Source organism: Mus musculus, chromosome 12, assembly GCF_000001635.26.
Source record: "Mus musculus strain C57BL/6J chromosome 12, GRCm38.p6 C57BL/6J".
Taxonomy (NCBI): Eukaryota; Metazoa; Chordata; class Mammalia; order Rodentia; family Muridae; genus Mus; species Mus musculus.
In genome coordinates this window covers 70,903,057-70,925,644 of record NC_000078.6, presented here as the reverse complement: position 1 = coordinate 70,925,644, position 22,588 = coordinate 70,903,057, and the positions used below count along the sequence as shown (strand labels likewise).

Below are 22,588 nucleotides of genomic sequence, written 5' to 3'. Positions count from 1 at the left end.
TTGGTCTGGTTGTTCATCCACCTGTAACCCCAGGTGCTGTGGCCAGGAGTGGGGGCTAAAAAGACCTGGGAGGAAGGTAAAAGGGACAGGGTGGAGGGAGGGGTAAACAGAGAAGGATTGGGAAGTGGAGAATTGGGGTGTGTGATATGATGTGAAATCCCCAAAGAGTCAGTAAAAATATGTTTGGGGAAAAAGGCAATTGAAACCACAGTGGACAGTGCATACCCACTGGCACTATGAAGTGGAGAAGGCTCACAGCAAGCACCAGAGAAGCCAGAAGTCTGACACTCTGCTATGGAGTATGGTTTAGGTCTAGCCACTTTGGAAACAGGCTACCTTGTCTTATTTTTTTTTTTTTTTTTTTTTTGGTTTTTTTGAGACAGGGTTTCTCTGTGTAGCCCTGGCTGTCCTGGAACTCACTTTGTAGACCAGGCTGGCCTCGAACTCAGAAATCCGCCTGCCTCTGCCTCCCAAGTGTGGGAAGCCGCCCCCACATTCGCCGTCACAAGATGGCGCTGACAGCTGTGTTCTAAGTGGTAAACAAATAATCTGCGCATGTGCCAAGGGTATTTCTCCACCCCATGTACTCTGCCTTCCCCGTGGCAACAACTCGGCCATGGGCTGCAGCCAATCAGGGAGTGATACGTCCTAGGCGAAGGATAACTCTCCTAAATAGGGACGGGGTTTCGCTTTCGTTTTTGGGGTTTGAGTTTTGCACTCTTGCTCCTGAAGATGTAAGCAATAAAGTTTTGCCGCAGAAGATTCTGGTTTGTTGTGTCTTTCCTGGCCGGTCGTGAGAACGCGTGTAAGAGTTGGTGCCGGAAACCCGGGAAGAAAAACTCGGGACGGGAGTTAACCATCACCGCGCAAGGAAGATTCCTCATTCCGGAACCAGAACTGCGGGTCACGGTCATAAAGGTTCCCGTAAAACAGACTGTTGAGAAGGATTCAACTGCGTGAATTCAGAACTCTTCAGCTGGGGAACAGGGTACCCGTAAGTATAGCTTTACAAGGTAAGTCTGGCCTTGAGCTTTCTAACGAAATTCAAGACGGTCTATCAGAAGTAAAGTGGGAAATAGCTTTACAAGGTACGCCTGGCCTTGAACTTTCTAACGAAATTCAAGACAGTCTATCAGAAGTAAAGTGGGAAATAGCTTTACAAGGTATGTTTGACCTTGAACTTTTTCTAGTGTTAGGAGCCCTTTTGTTCCTTTTCACATGTTATCAAGTGGTTAAGGCAGGGCTGAAAATTCTGGATGAAATTCAGGGCAATCTATCAGAAGTAAAGCGGGGAGAGAGAGTAGGAGCAAAGAGGAAATATGGTACACAGAATAAGTATACAGGCCTTTCCACGGGTCTTGAACCCGAGGAAAAGTTAAGGTCAGGTAAGAATACCTGGGGAGAGATTAGAAGGAAGGAAAAGAAAAAAGAAAAGAAAAAAGATCAATTAGAGAAGCCAGCTCTTAGTAGCTCTGAATCAGATGACGAATTCTCCTCTGAAGAAACAGACTGGGAGGAAGAAGCAGCTCGTTATGAGAGAGAAAAGTGCCAGCCAGATAAAATGCGAGCTAATTGGTCAAGAAAAAAGCCAAAAGCGGCTGGCGAAGGCCAGTTTACTGCTTGGCCTCCGGGCAGTCGGCTTCAAGGTGCACTTCCGCCCTATGCGGAGCCCCCGCCCTGCGTAGTGCGTCAGCCCTGCGCAGAGAGACAATGCGCAGAGAGGCAATGCGCAGACTCATTCATTCCCAGAGAGGAACAAAGGAAAATACAACAGGCATTTCCGGTCTTTGAAGGAGCCGAGGGTGGGCGTGACCACGCTCCGGTAGAATATGTGCAGATTAAAGAGCTTGCCGAGTCGGTCCGTAAATATAGAACCAATGCTAATTTTACCTTGGTGCAGTTAGACAGGCTTGCCGGCATGGCACTAACTCCTGCTGACTGGCAAACGATTGTAAAAGCCGCTCTCCCTAGTATGGGCAAATATATGGAATGGAGAGCTCTTTGGCATGAGGCTGCACAAGCGCAGGCCCGAGCAAACACAGCTGCTTTGACTCCAGAGCAGAGAGATTGGACTTTTGACTTGTTAACGGGTCAGGGAGCTTATTCTGCTGATCAGACAAACTACCATTGGGGAGCTTATGCCCAAATTTCCTCCACGGCTATTAGGGCCTGGAAGGCGCTCTCCCGAGCAGGTGAAGCCACTGGACAACTAACAAAGATCGTCCAGGGACCTCAGGAGTCATTCTCAGATTTTGTGGCCAGAATGACAGAGGCAGCAGAGCGTATTTTTGGAGATTCAGAGCAAGCCGCACCTCTGGTAGAACAGCTCATTTATGAGCAAGCCACAAAGGAGTGCCGAGCGGCCATAGCCCCAAGAAAGAACAAAGGCTTACAAGACTGGCTCAGGGTTTGTCGAGAGCTTGGGGGACCTCTCACCAATGCAGGTTTAGCGGCTGCCATCCTTCAATCCCAAAACCACTCCATGGGCAGAAATGATCAGAGGACATGTTTTAACTGCGGAAAGCCTGGGCATCTTAAGAAAGATTGCAGAGCTCCAGATAAACAGGGGGGGACTCTCACTCTTTGCTCTAAGTGTGGCAAGGGTTATCATAGAGCCGACCAGTGTCGCTCTGTGAGGGATATAAATGGCAGACTCCTTCCCCCGCCTGATAGTCAATCAGCTGATGTGCCAAAAAACGGGTCATCGGGCCCTCGGTCCCAGGGCCCTCAAAGATATGGGAACCGGTTTGTCAGGACCCAGGAAGCAGTCAGAGAGGCGACCCAGGAAGACCCACAAGGGTGGACCTGCGTGCCGCCTCCGACTTCCTATTAATGCCTCAAATGAGTATTCAGCCGGTGCCAGTGGAGCCTATACCATCCTTGCCCCCGGGAACCATGGGCCTTATTCTCAGCCGGGGTTCACTCACCTTGCAGGGCTTAGTAGTCCACCCTGGAGTTATGGATTGTCAACATTCCCCTGAAATACAGGTCCTGTGCTCAAGCCCTAAGGGCGTTTTTTCTATTAGTAAAGGAGATAGGATAGCTCAGCTGCTGCTCCTCCCTGATAATACCAGGGAGAAATTTGCAGGACCTGAGAGAAAGAAAATGGGCTCCTCAGGAAATGATTCTGCCTATTTGGTTGTATCTTTGAATGATAGACCTAAGCTCCGCCTTAAGATCAACGGAAAAGAGTTTGAAGGCATCCTTGATACCGGAGCAGATAAAAGTATAATTTCTACACATTGGTGGCCCAAAGCATGGCCCACCACAGAGTCATCTCATTCATTACAGGGCCTAGGTTATCAATCATGTCCCACTATAAGCTCCATTGCCTTGACGTGGGAATCCTCTGAAGGGCAGCAAGGGAAATTCATACCTTATGTGCTCCCACTCCCGGTTAACCTCTGGGGAAGGGATATTATGCAGCATTTGGGCCTTATTTTGTCCAATGAAAACGCCCCATCGAGAGGGTATTCAGCTAAAGCAAAAAATATCATGGCAAAGATGGGTTATAAAGAAGGAAAAGGGTTAGGACATCAAGAACAGGGAAGGATAGAGCCCATCTCACCTAATGGAAACCAAGACAGACAGGGTCTGGGTTTTCCCTAGAGGCCATTGGGGCAGCACGACCCATACCATGGAAAACAGGGGATCCAGTGTGGGTTCCTCAATGGCCCCTATCCTCTGAAAAACTGGAAGCTGTGATTCAACTGGTAGAGGAACAATTAAAACTAGGCCATATTGAACCATCTACCTCACCTTGGAATACTCCAATTTTTGTAATTAAGAAAAAGTCAGGAAAGTGGAGACTGCTCCATGACCTCAGAGCCATTAATGAGCAAATGAACTTATTTGGCCCGGTACAGAGGGGTCTCCCTGTACTTTCCGCCTTACCACGTGGCTGGAATTTAATTATTATAGATATTAAAGATTGTTTCTTTTCTATACCTTTGTGTCCAAGGGATAGGCCCAGATTTGCCTTTACCATCCCCTCTATTAATCACATGGAACCTGATAAGAGGTATCAATGGAAGGTCTTACCACAGGGAATGTCCAATAGTCCTACAATGTGCCAACTTTATGTGCAAGAAGCTCTTTTGCCAGTGAGGGAACAATTCCCCTCTTTAATTTTGCTCCTTTACATGGATGACATCCTCCTGTGCCATAAAAACCTTACCATGCTACAAAAGGCATATCCTTTTCTACTTAAAACTTTAAGTCAGTGGGGTTTACAGATAGCCACAGAAAAGGTCCAAATTTCTGATACAGGACAATTCTTGGGCTCTGTGGTGTTCCCAGATAAGATTGTGCCCCAAAAGGTAGAGATAAGAAGAGATCACCTCCATACCTTAAATGATTTTCAAAAGCTGTTGGGAGATATTAATTGGCTCAGACCTTTTTTAAAGATTCCTTCCGCTGAGTTAAGGCCTTTGTTTGGTATTTTAGAAGGAGATCCTCATATCTCCTCCCCTAGGGCTCTTACTCTAGCTGCTAACCAGGCCTTACAAAAGGTGGAGAATGCCTTACAGAATGCACAATTACAACGTATTGAGGATTCGCAGCCTTTCAGTTTGTGTGTCTTTAAGACAGCACAATTGCCAACCGCAGTTTTGTGGCAGAATGGGCCATTGTTGTGGATCCATCCAAACGTATCCCCAGCTAAAATAATAGATTGGTATCCTGATGCAATTGCACAGCTTGCCCTTAAAGGCCTAAAAGCAGCAATCACCCACTTTGGGCGAAGTCCATATCTTTTAATTGTACCTTATACCGCTGCACAGGTTCAAACCTTGGCAGCCACATCTAATGATTGGGCAGTTTTAGTTACCTCCTTTTCAGGACAAATAGATAACCATTATCCAAAACATCCAATTTTACAGTTTGCCCAAAATCAATCTGTTGTGTTTCCACAAATAACAGTAAGAAACCCACTTAAAAATGGGATTGTGGTATATACTGATGGATCAAAAACTGGCATAGGTGCCTATGTGGCTAATGGTAAAGTGGTATCCAAACAATATAATGAAAATTCACCTCAAGTGGTAGAATGTTTAGTGGTTTTAGAAGTTTTAAAAACCTTTTTAGAACCCCTTAATATTGTGTCAGATTCCTGTTATGTGGTTAATGCAGTAAATCTTTTAGAAGTGGCTGGAGTGATTAAGCCTTCCAGTAGAGTTGCCAATATTTTTCAGCAGATACAATTAGTTTTGTTATCTAGAAGATTTCCTGTTTATATTACTCATGTTAGAGCCCATTCAGGCCTACCTGGCCCCATGGCTCTGGGAAATGATTTGGCAGATAAGGCCACTAAAGTGGTGGCTGCTGCCCTATCATCCCTGGTAGAGGCTGCAAGAAATTTTCATAACAATTTTCATGTGACGGCTGAAACATTACGCAGTCGTTTCTCCTTGACAAGAAAAGAAGCCCGTGACATTGTTACTCAATGTCAAAGCTGCTGTGAGTTCTTGCCAGTTCCTCATGTGGGAATTAACCCACGCGGTATTCGACCTCTACAGGTCTGGCAAATGGATGTTACACATGTTTCTTCCTTTGGAAAACTTCAATATCTCCATGTGTCCATTGACACATGTTCTGGCATCATGTTTGCTTCTCCGTTAACCGGAGAAAAAGCCTCACATGTGATTCAACATTGCCTTGAGGCATGGAGTGCTTGGGGGAAACCCAAACTCCTTAAGACTGATAATGGACCAGCTTATACATCTCAAAAATTCCAGCAGTTCTGCCATCAGATGGACGTGACCCACCTGACTGGACTTCCATACAACCCTCAAGGACAGGGTATTGTTGAGCGTGCGCATCGCACCCTCAAATCCTATCTATTAAAGCAGAAGAGGGGAGTCGAGACTCTACCCCGAGTACCAAGAGTGTCTGTGTCTATGGCACTCTTTACACTCAATTTTTTAAATATTGATGCTCATGGCCATACTGCGGCTGAACGTCATTGTTCAGAGCCAGATAGGCCCAATGAGATGGTTAAATGGAAAAATGTCCTTGATAATAAATGGTATGGCCCGGATCCTATTTTGATAAGATCCAGGGGAGCTATTTGTGTTTTCCCACAGAATGAAGACAACCCATTTTGGATACCAGAAAGACTCACCCGAAAAATCCAGACTGACCAAGGGAATACTGATGTCCCTCGTCTTGGTGATGTCCAGGGCGTCAATAATAAAGAGAGAGCAGCGTTGGGGGATAATGTCGACATTTCCACTCCCAATGCCGGTGATGTATAATGCTCAAGTATTCCCCTGCTTTTTTACCACTAACTAGGAACTGGGTTTGGCCTTGATTCAGACAGCCTTGGCTCTGTCTGGACAGGTCCAGACGACTGACACCATTAACACTTTGTCAGCCTCAGTGACTACAGTCATAGATAAACAGGCCTCAGCTAATGTCAAGATACAGGGTGGTCTCATGCTGGTTAATCAACTCATAGATCTTGTCCAGAAACAACTAGATGTATTATGGCAAATAGTTCAGCTGGGATGTGAACAAAAGTTTCCGGGATTGTGTGTTACTTCCATTCAGTATGAGAAATTTACTAGGGCAGCTAATTTGTCAAAAAGTCTTTCTCAGTATATGTTACAGAATTGGACGGCTGAATTTGAACAGATCCTTCGGGAATTGAGACTTCAGGTCAACTCCACGCGCTTGGACCTGTCCCTGACCAAAGGATTACCCAATTGGATCTCCTCAGCATTTTCCTTCTTTAAAGAATGGGTATGGGTGGGATTGATATTATTTGGAGATACACTTTGCTGTGGATTAGTGTTGCTTCTTTGGTTGGTCTGTAAGCTTAAGGCCCAAACTAGGAGAGACAAGGTGGTTATTGCCCAGGCGCTTGCAGGACTAGAACATGGTGCTTCCCCTGATTTATGGTTATCTATGCTTAAGCAATAGGTCGCTGGCCACTCAGCTCTTGCACACCACGAGGCTAGTCTCATTGCACGGGATAGAGTGAGTGTGCTTCAGCAGCCCGAGAGAGTTGCACGGCTAAGCACTGCAGTAGAAGGGCTCTGCGGCATATATGAGCCTATTCTAGGGAGACATGTCATCTTTCAAGAAGGTTGAGTGTCCAAGTGTCCTTCTCTCCAGGTAAAACGACACGGGAGCAGGTCAGGGTTGCTCTGGGTAAAAGCCTGTGAGCCTAAGAGCTAATCCTGTACATGGCTCCTTTACCTGCACACTGGGGATTTGACCTCTATCTCCACTCTCATTAATATGGGTGGCCTATTGCTCTTATTAATAGAAAAGGGGGAACTGTGGGAAGCCGCCCCCACATTCGCCGTCACAAGATGGCGCTGACAGCTGTGTTCTAAGTGGTAAACAAATAATCTGCGCATGTGCCAAGGGTATTTCTCCACCCCATGTACTCTGCCTTCCCCGTGGCAACAACTCGGCCATGGGCTGCAGCCAATCAGGGAGTGATACGTCCTAGGCGAAGGATAACTCTCCTAAATAGGGACGGGGTTTCGCTTTCGTTTTTGGGGTTTGAGTTTTGCACTCTTGCTCCTGAAGATGTAAGCAATAAAGTTTTGCCGCAGAAGATTCTGGTTTGTTGTGTCTTTCCTGGCCGGTCGTGAGAACGCGTGTAAGACCCAAGTGCTGGGATTACCTCATCTTTAAAACCTTAAACCTTATACTCACCACAGAAGCTCCACATTCCATTCCTCAGCTTTTACCACAAAGGAACAAGGCTTAGATCCATCACACAGACTTGCACACTGATGCTCATTCGGAATAGCCCCAGCATAAACATACAGCCGTCTTTTGGTATCCTCAGGGGATTGGCTATTAGGTCCCTTGTGGATACCTAACGTGTGGATGCTCAAATCATCTATTCAAAGCAGCCCAGTATGACCACACAGCCACATAATCGATGTACATCCTGCTATGTGATTTAAAGCATTTTTGGATCACTTGCTCCATCTAACACCGTGTGAATGCTGTGTAGACAGTTGTTAAGCTGTATTGCTGGTGGAGGAGCAAAAGGAAAGTGTCCACACATGTTCAAGGGTACATAAAGGGACTGACTGCATGGCCTGTCTATTGAATTCTAGACACAGAACCTGCAGGGATGGAGGGCTTACTGACACCGAATGTCCATAGTGAAGGGATGGTGGTGCATCTAGAAGAAGATATGCTCCTTGACAATGGAGAGGAATGGGCAACTCACACACACTGCAGTGTGAATATGAAACAGTTAGGTAGAAAAGCAAGCCATTTGGACTATGCAGTATGCTTTTATTCACACAATGGTATATATAACGAAAACAGTGCCGATAGCAGATCAATGGTGTGATGGTTTGTATATTCTTGGACCAGGGAGTGGCACTATTTGGAGGTATGGTCTTGTTGGAATAGGTGTGACCTGGTTGGAATAGGTGTGTCACTGTGGGTGTGGGCATAAGATCCTCACCCTAGTTGCCTGGAAGTCAGTCTTCCACTAGCAGCCTTTGAATGAAGATATAGAACTCAGCTCTGCCTGTACCATGCCTGCCTGGATGCTGCCGTGCTCCCACCTTGATGATAATGGACTGAACCTCTGACCCTGTAAGTCAGCCCCAATTAATTGTTGTTTTTTATAAGACTTGCCTTGGTCATGGTGTCTGTTCACAGCAGTAAAACCCTGACTAAGACAAACAGGTTGGTGGAAAGAGCAGTATGGAGATCTCAAAGATTGCAGGGAAGTGGACAGGAGGATGGGATGTGTGTCGTCTTGGGATGTGCGTCATCTTGATAGTGGCGATGGTTTCCAAGGTTCATTCAGGTTTATACTTGAAATATGTGCAGTCTGTTGTGTCAAGGATATTTCTGTAGCATTGCTTAAGGGAAAGAAGGGCATGTGTTAAAGGCGTATCTATGTGATCCAAAGCAAAATTCTTGAGCGCTCTATGCCTGAACTCCTTTGTGGGTCAAAAGAAGGCAAAAAGACATGAATCTCACAAGGTGATTTGTCTGATGAAACAGTTAGGTGCAGTTTTGAGCACAGCGCTGTCTGTGTCCATACTGAGCGCAGCACCGTGTCTGCCCTGTAACAGATTTTCTCTTGATTCCTCAGTGAAACATCTTCTCCCACCACACCCCCACCCCCATTCTCTGTGTATCTTGGTTCTACCTTTTTATCTTCAGAAATTAAAGAGTACTTTATTTATTTATTTAGCCAAAAGTCATATGGAAACAAGGGAGAATTCACAGAATGAGCAGGCAGCGGTGTGAGTACTTGGCCCTTTGTTGAACACCCCTGGTACCTGTACTCATCCACCTCCAAGAGATGCCAGATATTTAAGCCATGTGGCTTATGTGTGGATCCCTAAGCCCATATTCACCATGACAGAAAGAAAAAAAATAAGTTTTGAAAAATAAAGGTCATCTACTTTAGAGTTGTCGATTTGACTACATCTGTGTTCGACTAAGACCCAAGATGCTGTGTACTTCAGTGAAGGATCTTTCCTTCTTCTTCTCCTCTCTTCCTCCTTCTCTTCCTCCTCCTCCTCCTCCTTCTTCTTCTCCTTCTTCCTCCTCTTCGATATTTTCTTTCTTTCTTTTTTTTTTTTGGTTTTTCGAGACAGGGTTTCTCTGTAGAGCCCTGGCTGTCCTGGAACTCACTTTGTAGACCAGGCTGGCCTCGAACTCAGAAATCCGCCTGCCTCTACCTCCCAAGTGCTGGGATTAAAGGCGTGCACCACCACGCCCAGCCCTAATGCTATCCCGAAAGTTCCCTATACCCTCCCCCCACCCTGCTCCCCTACCCACCCACTCCCACTTCTTGGCCCTGGCGTTCCCCTGTACTTAGGCATATAGAGTTTGCTAGACCAAGGGGCCTCTCTTCCCAGTGATGGCCGACTAGGCCATCTTCTGCTACATATGCAGCTAGAGACACAAGCTCTGGGGTTACTGGTTAGTTCATATTGTTGTTCCACCTATAGGGTTGCAGACCCCTTCAGCTCCTTGGGTGCTTTCTCTAGCTCCTCCATTGGGGGCCCTGTGTTCCATCCTATAGATGACTGTGGGCATCCACTTCTGTATTTGCCAGGTACTGGCAAAGCCTCACAAGAGACAGCTATATCAGGGTCCCTTCAGCAAAATCTTGCTGGCATATACAATAGTGTCTGGGTTTAGTGGCTGATTATGGGATGGATCCCCGGGTGGGGTAGTCTCTGGATAGTTCATTCTTTCGTCTTAGCTCCAAACTTTGTCTCTGTAACTTCTTTCATGGCTATTTTGTTCCCTATTCTAAGGAGGAAGTGATGTTCTTAATCAGACTATTTGAGTCAGGAAGTCCTGCTCTAAATGTAGGTCACACCTTCTGGTGGCAGTCTGGATGAGCACAGAAGGACATTTTGCTTTTTGTCTGCTGGCCTTCACACTTGCTGGCAAGTGTCTATTCTGCTGCAGTGGTCAGTAATAAATCCAACTCTGTCAGGATCCAGTGTAGACTGAAGATGGACTGGCAACTCTCCAGGAATCGCCAGGACTCCTGTGCTAGATTGGGGACAGCTGAGCCATCTAGCCTCATGGGCTGAACGAATGGGATCTAGGCCTTTCTGTCTCGAGACAGCCATTGTTGGACTATCTTGACCACACCCTATAAGCCAATCTAATAATATGTTATATAACACACAGGGAAAAATGAAGGAAAGACACTCAGCAAAGGGTTTCCTAGCCTATGCACACATGTGTACCTGGGCTCAGATGGAGGTTCCTGTCTGTCACCTTCTGATGTTAACATAGTTGTGTATGCTGTGGTAGAGGGGCAGTTAGATACTAAACGTCTTGGCTTTCAGTCTGGTGTTCCTGCCACTGGACAAGGATCTTACTTTTAGACTGCTTAGAATCAGAACCCATACCTCTAGATGAAACCATACTAGTGAGGAGACCAAGAAAAACTCCCTCGAGCCCCACCTCGATTCTGTTAATGGACATCGTATTCCCCAGTGAGATTCACCGGTCTCTCCACTGTGGCACTTTTTCTCCACCAGACCTCGTGTATATCTCTGTGCTGGGTAGCCCCGAGGCAGGATTATTAACAGCCATTGAAATGAAGGCTATCAACCACGAGATGGCGCTCAATTCCCTTCTTTCAGAAGTACAAAGTTGGTCAAATCGAGCTAAAACAGAACAGGTTTCTTTCTTTTCTTTTAAAAATTTTGTTTATTTAATGTATGAGTGCTTTGCTGCATATACATCCGCCTGTCTGAAGAGGGCGTCAGATCCCCCTATAGATAGTTGTGAGCCATCATGTGGTTGCTGAGAATTGAACCCAGGACCTCTGGAAGAGCAGTCAATGCTCTTAACCGCTGAGCCATCTCTTCAGCCCCTAGAACAGGTTTCAAGTGAGATGATAATGTACTTATTTTTCAAAAGCTGCCTCCTTCGTTCCTGAAATAGTAAGGCTATGCCAGAGAGCACCAAGGGAATTCTGCTTGGGACGAGACCTGAAGGGTGGAGGAAGCCGGAGCGTGCAGGCCCGGTAGAGTGTCTTGAAAGAGGCAGAGCCTTCCTGCATGGCGTCTACCTTGCTGTCTTGTCTTTGTTTCCACACAATCAGGTCTCCCAACTCCAACATGAGCTGTGTGTGTGTGTGTGTGTGTGTGTGGGGGGGCTCTCTTCCATCGATCAGGGAACATCTGAGCACTGGTGAGGTTTTAAAATTCATGAATTCCTTGCCAGATGTGATTGCTCACATCTGTAATTCCAGCGCTCGGGAGGGTCACCATGGATTTGAGGTTACCACGGGCTACAGAGTAAGACTCTATCTCAACAAAACAAAACAACAAAAAAGCCAAACCCTTTCTCTGTCTGTCAAACAGATTGGAATATATTCCTTCTTCCTCTCCCACCATCAAAGGCATGCATTTACACTTCTCTCCCTGTCCCCTGCTTCAGCATGTCTATACACATACACCATCTATCTCCTGTGGCTGTACCAGTCCTGGCAAGATAGGAGTGGAATTTAATCTGCATCCTTTCTCAGACACACCCAAGCCTGACTCTGCCAGTCCTCAGCGCCCAGGCTCCCTGCTGCCCTCTGCTGGCGGGGGTGTTCATTTTCTTTTCAAGTCCTCCCTACTTGCATAAGGCACGTTAGGAAACCTAGAGTATCTGCAGTGGGTGGCTGGTAAATCTCATTTTGCAAACAGGAGACTATTAGGATTGCATGAGGGAATCACAGGCCCAGTGCTTACATTAGGTGATGATATCTTTCCCAAGAAACTGCAAAATGTGGTATAGATGCAAGAATAAATGGTTGGAAATATACATCTGGAAATGGGGTAGTCAGAACCCATACCTCCAGATGAAACCGTAGTAGTTAAGAAACCAAGGAAAACTCCTTTGGACCCTACCTCAGTGCCGTCAATGACCATTTTAGCCCCCAGTGAGACACGGGCCTCTCCACTGAGGCACTTTCTGTTCACCAGGCTGCTTGCAGGTCTGTGCTGATCCTGATAAGTGTGAATGGGTAGAGGAGTGTGGCTAGGGTGAGGAAAAAATTGTCCTTAGAGAGGCATGCTGATGAGAGTGGAGGAACTGTAAGTCACCTGCAGGGACCACAGTACTTCTTTGCTGCTGGAGAGCTTGGCCACAGAGGGTGAAGGAGACGCTCGTACCAGAAACAGTTTCGAGATCTCAGGGTACTTTGCATAGGCCACCAAAGGGCTGGAGCTCCCGCTGGAAGCAGTGGAGAGGCCCTGGAGATTTCAGGAAAGGCAGTTCAAAAATGTACACAGATCCCTCTGAGATGGGGAGGCAGATTTCCATGCATCTCCCTGTACATGTGGAGACAGGTTAGGATGACAGTGCAGTAGTTTAAGAACAAGACAATGGTGGCTAGAAGCAGGATGCTGGTGAAATAAATACCTGGAAACATCTGGGAGACCCACATAAGAGGGTCTACTAAATGGCCGACTGTCAAGTATCAAGGATGACTTCTGGGCAGGAGACAAAGCTTAGACAGAGAGCAGTTGCCCAGTGGCTCTGTCTTTAGTTCTCAACACTGAAAAAAAAAGGTTATTTCCAAATTATCTCCAAATTTCTGGCTTAAGGGGGTGAGGGACGGGGCCAGACCGTGGCCTCACAAGCTGATAGGGAGACTCCCAGGCGGAGTTAGTTTAGAAGTGAATGTTGTGATAATGATCTGAGGTGCTCTAAATACAGGGAGGTAGAGGTGACTAGCAGGTATCCAAGGCTGGGGGCTGGGGGGTGGTATGGCTAGGCTCCCTCTGTACTGGGAGACGGCACTGGATAGGTGCAGTTCAAACCATGAAGTGGTTGAAGTCAAGAGATGGAAGTCACGGAGGGCAGTCTGGGAGCAGACCTGGGAAGGGACCAGAGATGCTGCTGGTGGAAGCCAGAAGGGAGACTGGGGGATGACCTTCGAGGTAGAAAGAGCACAGAAGGGCTTGTTGTCATAGCAACGAGTGACAAGAGCTCCCAAAGAGGAAGCATTCGCTAACAGGCAGCGTTCCATCACAGTGTAGCCTGGAAACCTCCTCAAGAGTTTGGTAATGAGGAGGTTGCAGAGGCAGAGGGTAGCAGGTGAACGGGAAATGGAGTTGAGAAAGCAGAGACGGTTGGGATGGATACCTTCTGGGACTGTACGCTAAAGGGAGGATGGACAGATGGACAGAGGGCAGAGAGTCTCTTCTGCTTCTGTGTTTTGATTGTGTGTTGGTTTAAAAAGGAGATCTTCTGTCATGGACTGAGAGGAGGAAGTGAGTTCAGGACATGAACTGAAGGGCGTCTTAACGCGGGTGAAGGGGCGTGGTCCTAAATGGTAGGAAGAGACAGGGCAGCAGTAAATGGTGACTGCAGGTGCGCATGCAACATCGTGCAGGGCAGAAGAAAGAGCGTCAAGATGGGCGAGTGAGTAGAGATGACTTTTGGTTTTTTTTTTTTTGTTGTTGTTGTTTTGTTTTTTTCGAGACAGGGTTTCTCTGTATAGCTCTGGCTGTCCTGGAACTCACTCTGTAGACCAGGTTGGCCTCGAACTCAGAAATCCGCCTGCCTCTGCCTCCCGAGTGCTGGGATTAAAGGCGTGCGCCACCATGCCCGGCTAGAGATGACTTTTAAAGTGAGAGGGGGGAGAGACGTGGTAAGGAGCTCTGGGTACTCTCGCAGAAGACCCGGGTTTGGTTCTCACATGGTGGTTCACAGTTTTCTCTAACTTCAGCTCCGAGGATCTGACCTTGGCCTTTTCTGGCCTCCATGGGCACTGAAGATATGTGTTACATTTGCACACATGCAAGCAAAACATACCCATAAAATAAAAAACAAATAAGCCTTAAAGTGAGAGAGAAGTAGATGCAAAGCAACCGAACAGAGGCACAAAGACTGGAGGTGAGGTACTCAGAGGGTTCTAGTGACCACCAGAGGGCAGTGTGGACCGCAGTGTGAGCACTGAAGGAAGGCTGACCGGGACCGGGGCTAGGTGGCCTTGGGCAAACAGTCTGATCTTCCCTGAGACTCTTTCTCTTTTGGAAAATGAGGACTATAAAAGGACCTCCCTCAGCTGGGCAGTGCCCTTAATCCCAGCACTCGGGAGGCAGACACAGGTCAGTCTCTGTGAGTTTGAGGCCAGTCTGGTATACAGAGTGAGTTCCAGGACAGCCAGAGCTACATGGAGAAACCTGATCTCAAAAATCTAAAACTAACCAACCAACCAAAAGAACTCCCCTCCCAGAAGTGCTTCATGTGTTAAGTAATTTCTTCTGTGTGAATGTGACTGGTAGTGGAGAGAAGCCAGCAGGAAATCAAAGCGCTAAGCCAAGGACAGCCTTTGGGTTTGGTGTCTTTCTCTGCTTCTCACAGGTCTGAAGTTGACTCCGGGGTAGAGGGCCATTCACATATCTTTCTTTACTTTGTCCTTCAAGCATCCAGCCTAGTGCTGGACTTACAGAAGGCCTTCAGCGGTGTGTTAGGTAACTGGCTAAATGAACCACACACAGTCACCATCTACCTCTCCAGACTCCTGACTGGAAAGAGCTCACTGCAAGGGCACCATCCTGACCTCTGCCTTCACAACCCAGGAGTCACCAGGCCAAAGGATGGCCACACAGGACCATGGAATCTATTCGCTGATACAACCTCGTTAGCTAGTCCTAGGCTTGGCCAGGGCCGCTGTGAATGAAGTTCAGGGGGCGTTTCCAAGCCTATCATTTATACATTGACCCCTGGAGCTGCTCTTGTGCATTACTCTCTTCGACCACCAGAGGTCAGGCTGCAGTCAGAACAGGCAGGGCCCAGAAAAGCCCAGCTCTGACTGAGGTCCTCCCTGCCCCGCAGGGCAGTTCATCTAGACCCACCCAGGCTTGCCTAACACCCAATAGTGACAGCAGGATTCCTTTCCTGTTTGTCACCGACGTGAGCAGAAACAAAAGAAGCTACTTGCAATCTGATTACAGCTCCAGAAAACCGTTCCCCTTTCCCACATATCATGCTTGGGAATCGCTCATCTGCCAACCAAGGAAGTGAGGGAGATGCTCTAAGAGCCAATTCCTTGCTTTGCTCACCGTTTGGAAACACAGGGTGGGACCAGGAATCTGTACGCCATGCCATCGCTGCCTCTGGTTTTGTTCACCAGTCCTGAACAGTTAGTGCTGTGAGCGACATCTACCTAGGGCTGTCTCTAAGCTGAGCCTTTGACTGGGGTCCTGCCCAAGACGGAATTATGGTTTCCCTCAGGCCTGTAAACCTCAGAATGTGGGGTTCCGGGAACATTTGAAGACATACAATTGCATTTGGTCACATAAACACCTAGCCGGGATGAAAGAGAATTCTCACTGTCCGGTGCAGAACGAAGACCACCTGGAGCCGTCCGCCCTCCCCACCCACCCTCAGTGCTCAGCGTCTTCTGATCACTTCCGAGAGCTGCTTTCCTATTTCATCCGATCTGATGTGCTTCTGTCTTCCCCAGAGCAAAACCATCTTGTACTGCGCTTCAGCTCTCTGCTCAAGATAATCCTTGCTTGTTGTCCATCGGTGAGGAAAACTCAATGCACAGCACGACCACCCTGGGGCACCAGCAGCTTCCGAGGATGGAATTGGAGGAAAGTTAACACCGAGTAGGCAAAATCCATCCTAAGATCAGCCCCACTCAGAAAAACAAAACAAAACAAAACAAAAAATGTGTAATTTAGGATGAATACAAGTCTCTTCCTCTTCTTGTTCATCTACGGCTAAGTTTTCTACCATAGCCAAACGTTATTATAGTCACTTATCTAAATCCATATGTCTGCTGTTCTACATATCTGATCAGAAGCTGCATAGGGGTGCATGTACACCTGGTCCAGTAGGGTTTCCACGAGGGGTCAGACGGGTGCCTGTATCGCTGCTCTGGTCTGCACCCCTGGAAGACTATGGTTAGTACGTCTATTAGCAAGCTTTCTCAGAGCCTACACTGTGATGATGTAAGAGGAGACCAACCATCAGAAAATAGTAAATAAATGGGTTAGTGAGTCAGAATTGGAGGTTAGGACAGGTGCTATTGACAAGCCTCTACAGGGTAAAGACACAATAGAAGCCAGCTTTAGAACTGGAGGGCTGGCGAGAACTGTCAGAGTAGAGGCGGGAGCGCAGACCAGAATGGAGAGATGGATCATAGGAAGAGTGGAGAGGGGGAGACGTGTTTGTGATCTACCCTACTCACCTGGCTTCCTGGCACGTGGCTACAGAACTTCCACTTGTTGCTAACTTCAGCATTAATTGGGCACCTTTCCTATGCCAGGCCCTGCACTAATTAGGTCCTTGGGATGCCGTTGCAAACGAGGAGGGGAATGGTTTCTGAACCTACTCGAACAACTTAACTGCAATTTTTAAAGAACAAAGAAAGCTTTGTTAATCTTTAGCATCTAATACATTCATCACTTCACCTTCCCTGATGATCTCTGCCCCTCCTTTTTCACACCATCACTCCCTGGAGATGACTGGAATGAAAAAATGGCAATGACCTATAGGAGAGTCCCTACCAAATAGCCCCGCCCCTACTGGGGAGCTCCGCCCCCTACCTGGGAGCCACGCCCTCACCTTCCGTGGGCTCCTGTGGCACCAATACATCACAGACAGAGGTGGTCAGGTCCCCAGTTTAAAAGGCAGAGTTTCAACATTCATCCCAGGCTCCTGGGTGCAGACAGTTCCCTTTGCATCTGAACTTGGGGACAGAAGAAGAAGATAAAGAACTCAGAGATGGCTGCTTGGGGCTGTGGCTCGGGTGTGTATGTTTAGTACCAACAGGAGTCTGAGAGGAGTTGAAGGCTGGATGGGTTTCATGGTCCTTGGCAGCACTCCTCCAGGTTCTGATTGGCTCTTAGAAAAGCTCCCGATGTAGCTTCAGAGCCTCCTTTAGATTTCCTAGCCCTTGATCTAGGGTGGGCTGGTTCACAGATTTCTGGTGAGATATCCTTTCCCTCAACTCCAGGCACCGCACCCTCTGTGTCTACAGCCCCTCCCTCTGAATACAGTCTCAGCTTCCACTTTTTGTCCTTAGCCCCCAAGAGGCTTGAAGCTGAAACTGGAGGCAGAGCCGGCCCCAGTGCCAGGTGGAACAATTGACTTGGATCCTCTTAACAGGGGCGCTGGGTTACCAGACACCCATCTGTTGGCTGTTCTCAGTGAGGAAACTCAAACCAGATCGCTCTCAAGGGCATCAGCGCCACGCTCCCCTGCCTGCCCAGAAAAGGGAGCCGCCTTACCTTCTGGCACCTTCCTACTAACAACTCCCATGTGGCCCCTCCAGGCTTTTCATTAATATCCCAGCACCTCGCTGAATAGTCCGAGTTCACTGCCAGGAAGCGTCTTTGGGCCTCTGGAGGAGCTGCAGCCCACTGGGCTATGCATCCGTCCTATCTTTTCTACCCAAACACAGCAATACTTGCCGGACAGAAGCCATGTCACCACCCCATCAACGCCACCCTTTCCAGGAAAGCGAAGCCACTAAGAGCAGTTCAGTAGTTAGTGAGTGAAATAAATTTGATCTCTTTAAAAAAAGAAAAAAAAAAAAAAAAAAAAGAAACAACAACAACAAAAACATTGTATCCAAGCGGTACATTTGCATAAGTTAAGAGTCAAAGACACTACTAGGCACCATTTCCACACAGCAATGATTTCAACCCACAGTGTGGTTTCAGAGGAGGATTTATGTCCATACTTCTCAAAGGCATTCTGCTTTCTAAACGCTTCTTCCTTCACGTTAGGCCATTAGCAGCTTTCTAAAAGCAAAGGTGAGACTCTCCCAGGCACCTTTACACACACCCTCCCCCAGGCACTGGTTTCTGCTCCGGTAGGGAGCAGACAGTGCTACCTGACCAGGTGTCCTCAGTTTGCTGCTCTTTGGTTTGCTCAGTGTGAATTTGTATCACCAGCTCTTTCATTCTTCACAGAACTATAAACCTCCTGTATCGTTCTTTAAGAAACAACCACGTTTATGAGACTTTCTCGGTTTTTGAAAATTCCCTGATGATCTGCCTTGAACTGGTTTTCGGGCGTTCCCTGCATTTTTTTTTTTTCTTCCTTGTTTGGACATGCCTGTCTTCCCTCTGAGTCATTTCTTGCAAGCCTTCTCTTTCCATCTGGCCCATGAGCACCAGCTGGTTTTCCATGTCTGCAGGTCCTGGATGTCGGCACCCTCGCCTTTTCTTTCTCTTCCTGTTGTCCTCTTGACCTTTTGCTACTGCTTTCCGGGGAGGACTCCCGTTCTCTCTCAACTCTTCCCTGGAACATTCACTTAGCTCTGTACTGTAAAGCTCTCTCTTCTCTGTGTGACAACCTTCTCTAGTCTTCTGCGTGAAATACATTCTACCCCCAACAATATTGATGATAGAGTTTTCTCTAAAAGGCATTTACTCCCCGATTCATTTAGTTTAATTTTTAAAATTCACATCTATTTAATGGAGGTGTGCATGTGGTATGTGTGTGTATGTGAAGGTCAGAGGACAATGTGTGGGAGGATATCATGCGTTTTCTGGGGCTCAAACCTGGGTATCAGGCTTGGCTGCAAACACCCGTGCTTACTAAATCACCCATCCGGCCTATGATGTTTCTCTAAAATACTAATTTCCTGAGAAGAATATGTAGTTTAGAAGAAAACAGCAAAGGTCTTTTTCTGTCATTCGCTGGTCTCTTCAAATTTACTCAGACCCTTGCTCAATGTCCTTCACGCTCATTTGCAATGCACCTAACGGGTAAGCTCACACTGATAACCATGTCGTGTCTCTGCACCATGCTAGTGTAGAATATCTGTGTTAGCTCACTGTCTCAGAGGTGTCAGGGGTATCAACCGAACAGATCTCTTTACAGCAGCCAGGATGCACACAGAGAAGGCCTGTCTCCACTTTTTTCCTTTTCTTTTAAAGATTTATTTAAGAGGATGGCCTAGTCGGTCATCAGTGGGAGGAGAGGCCCTTGGTCCTGTGAAGGTTCTATGCCTCGGTATAGGGGAGTGCCAGGGCCAGGAAGTGGGAGTGGGTGGGTTGGTGAGCAGGGGGATGGGGGAGAGGATAGGGGGTTTTCGGAGGGGAAAATAGGAAAGGGGATAACATTTGAAATGTAAATAAGAAAATATGTAATAAAAAGTTTTTTTAAAAGGCTGAAGTAAAAAAATATTTATTTATTTTATGCATATGAGTACACTGTAGCTGTCTTCAGACATACCAGAAGAGGGCATTAGATCCCATTACAGATGGTTGAGAGCCACTATGCGGTTGCTGGGAATTGAGCTCAGGACATTCAGGAAGATCAGTCAGTGCTCTTAACCTCTGAGCCATCTTTCCAGCTCTCACTTTCTTCTTCTTAATCTCTTTGTGCCTCAGCCCATGGGATGGTACACCCCACATCCAGTCCAGTTCTTTGCCCACTAATTAATCTTCTCTGAAATGTTCTTACAGATATACTTGGGGTTGGGGGACACCTTATTATAATCTAGGCACTTTTTCAGGCTGACAATCAATATTTTCCATCATAGATAGCCTGGGAGCCAAAACCAGCTTGTTCTCTCTCTCTTTCTCTCTCTCTCTCTCTCTGTATGTGTATAACTATCTCTTTATTTGGAACAGATCCATACTCCTTTGCTTCTATGTTGTCTAGGCTGCATTCATGCTATACTTATAGAGGTATGTAGTTCTATTCATTTTTTGGCTTTTTATAAGAAACAAATTTCTACTTCTTTTGATTTTATATTTTCATCTCTTGGTCTTTATGCTTTATGGTCAGACTTTTTTTTTCATATACATTTATAAACTTCATAATACATTGTTTTTGCACGAGGCAAATCATAGCTGCTATGGACAGTCTGAAGCAGCCCCATATTCCACACCTGGGATTAAAACAAAACCATATTCTTACAATATTTCTATGTTTTCTATGAAACCAAAATTCCATAATCCCCACTACACACTAATGCCCAGGGTTTTTCTTTCTTCCTTCCTTCCTTTTTTTAATTTACTTTATTTTTATTATATGTAAGTACACTGTAGCTGTCCTCAGACACTCCAGAAGAGGGAGTCAGATCTCATGGTGGTTGTGAGCCACCATGTGGTTGCTGGGATTTGAACTCAGGGCCTTCGGAAGAGCAGTCGGGTGCTCTTACCCACTGAGCCATCTCACCAGCCCATGCCCAGGGTTTTCATTTTACCCAATCAAGTTGAAAAGTTAATCATCACACACTTCCATACTGATACGGCATTTAAAAACTTTCACATAAGCTCCTTAACGTTTTTGGAAAGCATCACCTCCCCTGGGACAATTCAGGGATAGAATCCCAGGAGCAACTCCTAACCCCACTTCCTCCCTTTCCCTCGGTGGGTGGATCAGAAGGTTACATTTTTCTAGACCATTGTACCACGGCGGCAGATCTTCAAGTGCTGCTCTGAACTGGGGCAGGGATGAGGTAACAGTGACCAGTGTTCAACCTAAGGATCGACAGGGTTTGAAGCGCTTCATCCATCCGGCCTGCTTCTCGGATGCTGTTTTCTGTGTGTCCTAGCTGAGTATGACCCTGAGAAGTAAACCCCGAGACTGCACTCCTTCCCTGCGGGCTCTGCTCTCATCTTTCCATCTGCCCGTGGGGCCACTCCACTGACCTTCTTTGACAGATGGTTTTACTATAAGGTAAAAGGCAGGTAAAAGGCAAAGAGCCAAAACCAAATCACCAACCAACCAACCCACCAACCAACCAACCAACGGTAAAAGCAAAAGACAAAACCAAAACCAATCATCTAAACTAAAAACCTTTGACAGTATCCTGGGATAAAACAGGCATTTTTCAGGCTAGTAAAGGAAGTTTGGGATATGTGTCTTAAATGCCAGCTAATCAGTTTAGAAGTAAACTTGGAACACAGTTCCTTTCCCAGTTGAAAGCTGTTTGCTCTAACAAAATCAACCTATGGCAATAAGGAGAGCAATACCTGGAGTCGACCTCAGCTGATTGCAGTTGATACCGGATGGGTAAACACCCCCCCTATGTAATGAGTTGGTTAATTATAGCTCTCCCATGTTTATAGACTTCCATTAATCTCTAAGTATTTAACTTTGTCACCTACAATGGCTCAGAGCATTTAAGCAGATCTTCTCAAAAGTCACGTTCCTCTGCTGACTCTACATAGATGACTTAAGAATGAAAGGGCTGGGTGGAGTAGCTCACTTTCTTTATCCGCTGCTTGGGGATCGGCCTACACAAAGCGTCTGAGAAACGATGAAGCAAATAAAACAGTAACAGGGGATTTAAGAACAGTTGACAGCACTCCCTAGTCCCTACCCTCGTCCTCAGCTAAACAGTACCTAACGCTCTCACCTGGAAAGGGTGGATGTATCCACAAGTCCTGAAACATCGAGTCCCTTACCTCATCTGAACTCTAGCAGCTCTGCTGATGAAAGAATGTCACTCTCACAAAATGCAATACATTTGGATGCTCTCGGGACCTTGCTCATCCCAAGCAAGGCTCATGGTGGTTTAGCGGCAGTAGTTCGGCTGGTACATTAGTGCTCAGGTTCAGCTATCGGACAACAGGCTCATCTCTCGTGCATCCGTTTCCCCTGCAGAACCACTCAGGATGAAGACTGATCCGATGCTCTCTGGATTAGCCCCTGGGGCCATGGCTGGTTTCTGCTCTACAGTCTTTGTAACAAGCAGCCAAGACTGAATAGAGTAGAGAAATGAGAGTCACTGTACCTGTGGTGGTTTGACTATGCTTGGCCAAGGGAGTGGTGCTGTTAGGAGGTGTGGCCTTGTTGGAGGAAGTGTGTCACAGTGGGAGTGGGCTTGGAGATCTTCTTCCTAGCTGCCTGGAAGAAAGCCTTCTGTTTGCCTTTGGAACAAGATGTAGAACTCTCAGCTCCTTCCGAAGCACCATGTTTACTAGATGCTGCCATGATTCATGCTATAATGGGCTGAACTTCTGAAACTGTAAGCTAGCCCCAATGAAATGTTTGCCTTTGTAAGAGTTGCTTGGTGTCTAGCCACAGCAGTAAAACCCTAACTAGGACGGTGCCTAACTTCAACATGCAAAGTATTCATGCACCTATGTCTCATTTGGGATTCTAGACTGCTAAATGGTGTTTCTTAAGAGCTAAATGT

At 46.8% G+C, this 22,588-nt stretch overlaps 3 long non-coding RNA genes across 4 annotated transcripts; 1 reads left to right on the top strand and 2 right to left on the bottom strand.

Moving 5' to 3' along the window:
- Positions 1–11,166: 11,166 nt before the first annotated feature.
- On the bottom strand, positions 11,167–13,758 carry Gm10457. 2 transcript variants are annotated; one of them, XR_001780622.2, is made up of 2 exons: positions 12,883–13,758; positions 11,167–12,791 (listed from the first exon to the last, which is right to left on the bottom strand). It is a non-coding gene; the product is annotated as a predicted gene 10457 (long non-coding RNA). The 2 variants fall into 2 exon arrangements; XR_003950189.1 differs by having other exon boundaries at positions 11,167–12,713.
- On the top strand, positions 13,491–16,192 carry Gm46355. The gene is made up of 2 exons (XR_001780623.2): positions 13,491–13,887; positions 14,895–16,192. It is a non-coding gene; the product is annotated as a predicted gene, 46355 (long non-coding RNA).
- Positions 15,865–22,244, bottom strand: Gm32664. Its single transcript, XR_381658.4, has 4 exons — positions 21,855–22,244; positions 17,047–17,170; positions 16,670–16,826; positions 15,865–16,049 (listed from the first exon to the last, which is right to left on the bottom strand). It is a non-coding gene; the product is annotated as a predicted gene, 32664 (long non-coding RNA).
- Between the last annotated feature and the right edge of the window lie 344 nt (positions 22,245–22,588).